The 4019-nt window shown below is 36.8% G+C and overlaps 1 long non-coding RNA gene across 1 annotated transcript; it reads left to right on the top strand.

Annotated features, from left to right (window-relative positions):
* The first annotated feature begins 2275 nt into the window (after positions 1-2275).
* LOC311282458 lies at positions 2276-3678 on the top strand. The gene is made up of 3 exons (XR_014625938.1): positions 2276-2352; positions 2453-2618; positions 3380-3678. It is a non-coding gene; the product is annotated as an uncharacterized lncRNA (long non-coding RNA).
* Positions 3679-4019: the final 341 nt, after the last annotated feature.

A 4019-nucleotide genomic window follows, 5' to 3' on the forward strand; every position in this document is an offset into this window, starting at 1 on the left:
GACGAGACTGGATTTCTACATCCGCGGTTGGTTTAGATGAAGGCCCTGTGCCTTCTCTCGCTCCGCTGCCCTTGGTGCAGGGAGGGGTGAGAGTGCAGAGTTCAGAGTTCGGAGTCCCGAGGGTGAGAGAGTATGAGCGCAGAGAGAGCGAGCGTCTGCTTGTGTTGTGGTTTTTAAAGCAGCGCGGGGTAACGCCCCGTTTGATGACGGGACCCAATGAAATCTTTCGGTTCTGAGGCGGGAGCGTTTCATTGTTTGTGAAGGAACGCCTCTTCTGATCGTACACAGAAAAATGCATTAAAACTTTAATACCACCTTATGTCTAGGAATAAACATTTTGTGCGGAATATAGTTTCTATCTCTGTATAAAGAAGCTCAGTACGATCCGTAAGATATCACACCCGACATTAATATCAGTTAATGAAACAGATACATCTCAAATGTATCAACACACGTGTCCATTACATCTGCAGAGGTGCGTAAATATCTCAATTTATCCCATCACAACCCATAGACAAGAAAACTACATAAAACATTTTGATAATGATTCATGCGTGTGTGTAACTTGTATTTTAGGAGTTTCAGAGTGGTTTGGTGTGTGTGTGTGATTCAGAGTGGGTTTTCTCTTGAGATCGGAATGTCAATAATGTCTTTGAAGCTCACACTGTGGAAAGGGGGAAGTGGGTCGTAAAAGGGATTCAGTTACAGAGTCTGCCCAGTCTGTGGGACTTAGAAAGTGTTTTCACTTTTAATTAGTATATAAATTAAAAGTCCATTTTTACCCATCGAGCCATAGTCGTTACAGTCCATAAATATTACAATCGAATGTATTACTTAATGCTGTTTAAGCGATTCATATTTTAAACAGAATTCATAACATAGGCATGTCAGATGCAATTAATTTGATCGACTTGTTAACAACTGCGTGTTATCAGGACATTTAGTGGGATGTAAAAGTGTTTGATTCCAATATTTTTTTTTCCCCGAAACGTTACGTTTATTTAGTAAAGGAATGTGTCTTTAATTTAAAATGTCTTGTTTCAGGCGAGGCATAGAATCACGACGGGGCGCGCCATAACAGTGGTGAGACGAAGCTGAACGGTTACAAGGTAAAACCATCGTAAATGTTATGGACGAATGCTGCATTTTGTTACCGTTTTATTTTCATTTGCTCTTGAGAGAGTATTTTTAGAGCATTTGCAGTTTGGCAGACAAGACAAATCCACTAGTGTTGGTGAGACTATACGCATACATGTGCAGTTAGCTTTCTTGACGAAAAACATTAGAATAGGCTATATATGATAAAACATCGTTGGATGCTGCTATTTTCTCATTTATTTCACCAGTTTTGATTTCTTATTGAGAGCATGTAAAACCAGCCTGCGTCATAACTAAATTTAACGCAAAGAAATTTGCTGCGAACAATGATATAGGAATGTAAGTGGGATGTAAAAGTGTTTGATTCCAATATTTCCCCCCCGAAACGTTACGTTTATTTAGTAAAGGAACGTGTCTTTAATTTTAAATTTCTTGTTTCAGGCATAGAGGCATAGAAACAGTGTTTAACAAATCCCTGCGTCATAACTAAATTCAAAATGACTGGCAAAAGATTTGAAAGTTCATTTTATTTTCTGTTCTAAGTTCCCATAGTTATCATTTTCTTAATATAACTTGAACCTAAATCTAAAGGAGAAATGTATCACTGTAAATTGTGTCAACATGAGAGCAATACCATTGTAGGTTTTACTTAGCATATGAAAGGTCACAGTAATGTTCCACACTGCTGTTTTACCTGTGGTGTACCTGACTGTTCCCGTGCATTTACAAAATTTGCAGCTTTTAAGTCTCATCTATATAGAGACCATACTGGTTATCAGAAGTCTCGTAAAGGTGCCAGCTTTGACCAAATAGACACAACACTGATTTGCCAGATTGGATATTGTCATTTCACATGTACAACTCTGAATGACTTAATTAGGCATTTAAACGGCCATATTGATGAGGGCAGGGAAATAAAATGCCCCTTTAAGAGTTGTGAGAGGACATTTAGTGTAAAATCCACATTTGCATCTCATATCTCAAGAACACACAAAAACAGTCCACATGAGCTTATAAATGAAGCAGTTTTTGCAAACCTGCTACAACGTGTGTCAGCCCTGTACATCTCAAGATGAGAGTGAGGGGCCTGAGCCATGTGAGGTCTTTGAAAGTGTAGATGAAGATTCTCATATACTGCATTTAATTACATTTACATTTTTTTCCTTTTCTTTTTTTTCTTTTAGATGTCAGCAACAGCAGCTGATGTGGAAAAAAGTTCTACACTTCCAGACTCTCCGAGACTGATTGTCTTAGGTAATGTATGTTCCAAAATCTTTAAATTACTTAATACATTTTGCCTGTTGTATTTTAGCATACATTTTTATAAAGTGTTTCTTATATGTATTATTTTTAGGTGAAATTCTCACTGCAACCCAGTGGATGCTGAGTATTGAGGGTCAAGTGGTTATGAATCCACACCCCAATTTTATGGCTGGATTTGCTGCTTTGTTTGCAACTTACTACAACTTTAATCTGATGTACCAGCACGAGGCATCCTGCACACTTGAATTTGTTCAAAGGTAACAGTTTACTTAAAGATAAATGTGTATATGTTAAAGGATTAGTTCACCCAAAAATTTAATTTCTGTCATTAATTAACTACTGACCGTTCATTTTCAGTACACAAATTAAGATATTTTTGATGAAATCCGAGAGGTTTCTGAACCACGCATAGGCAGCAAGATCATTGCAACTTTCAAGGTCCAGAAAGGCAGTTAAGACATTGTTCAAATAGACCATGTGACTACAGTGGATCAACCTTAATGTTATGAAGCCACGATAATACTTTTTGTGCGCAAAAAACCCCCAAAATAATGACTTTATTCAACAATCTCTTCTCTTCTGTGTCAGTCTCTGACGCTGTTAATGTAGTAAACACAGTGCAGCGCTTCCAGGTTCTACGTTAGAACAAAAAGTATTCTCATCACTTCATAACATTAAGGTTGATCCACTGTAGTTACATGGACTATTTTAATGATGTTTTACTACCTTTCTGGGCCTTGAAAGTTGTAATGACGTTGTGGTCTATGTGTGGTTCAGAAACCTCTCTGATTTCATCAAAAACATCTTAATGTGTGTTTCTGAAAATTAATGAAGGTCAGTAGTTAATTAATGACAGATTAATGAGTAATTAATTACAGAAATGTCATTTTGGTGTGAACTAACCCTTTATAATACATTAGTAGTGCAGCGAATGCCTATTGCAAAGTGGTATATTTTCATTAGTCTGTACATGATCCTAAAGCTTCTGCTTGTGTTTTTCTGACTGATTTTTGTGCAGATGTTTTGTTGGAATCAACCCATCCACTGGTACCAAGAGAGTCAAAAAAAGTGGAAAGACCTCAGAGAAGAGGAACAACACAGTCAATCCTCATGTGTCTACTCTTCTCAGAAGGCTAACGGACTTTGAGTGGTTAAGCATGTACTGTAAGTTGTCAAATGTATATAAACAAAAAAACTACAAGAGGAGATGTTTTAAATGTTTTTAGAGGGAATGTTGTCAATCACCAGCATTTGTGTTGTTTATCACAAACATTTATACATCAAATAATAAAAAAAAAAGCAGAAATGTGAGTTTTAACAGGAGATGTGAGTTAACCATAATGCCATTCTGTTGATTGAGCTTAAAGGGTTAGTTCACCCAAAAATGGAAATTCCGTCATCATTTACTCACCCCCATGTTGTTCCAAACCTATATGAGATTCTTTCTTCTGCTGAACACAAAAGAAGATATTTTGAAGAATGTTGGTAATCAACAGTTGATGGTAGCCTTTTACTTTCAATTGTCTGGTTACCAAAATTCTTTAAAATATCATCTTTTGTGTTCAACAGAAGAAAGAAACTCATACAGGTTTGGAACAAATTGAGGGTGAGTAAACAGAATGATGACAGAATTAAAATTTTTGGATGAACTGTCCCTT

Source organism: Rutilus rutilus (genome assembly GCF_951802725.1).
Source record: "Rutilus rutilus genome assembly, chromosome: 22".
NCBI classification, from domain to species: Eukaryota; Metazoa; Chordata; class Actinopteri; order Cypriniformes; family Leuciscidae; genus Rutilus; species Rutilus rutilus.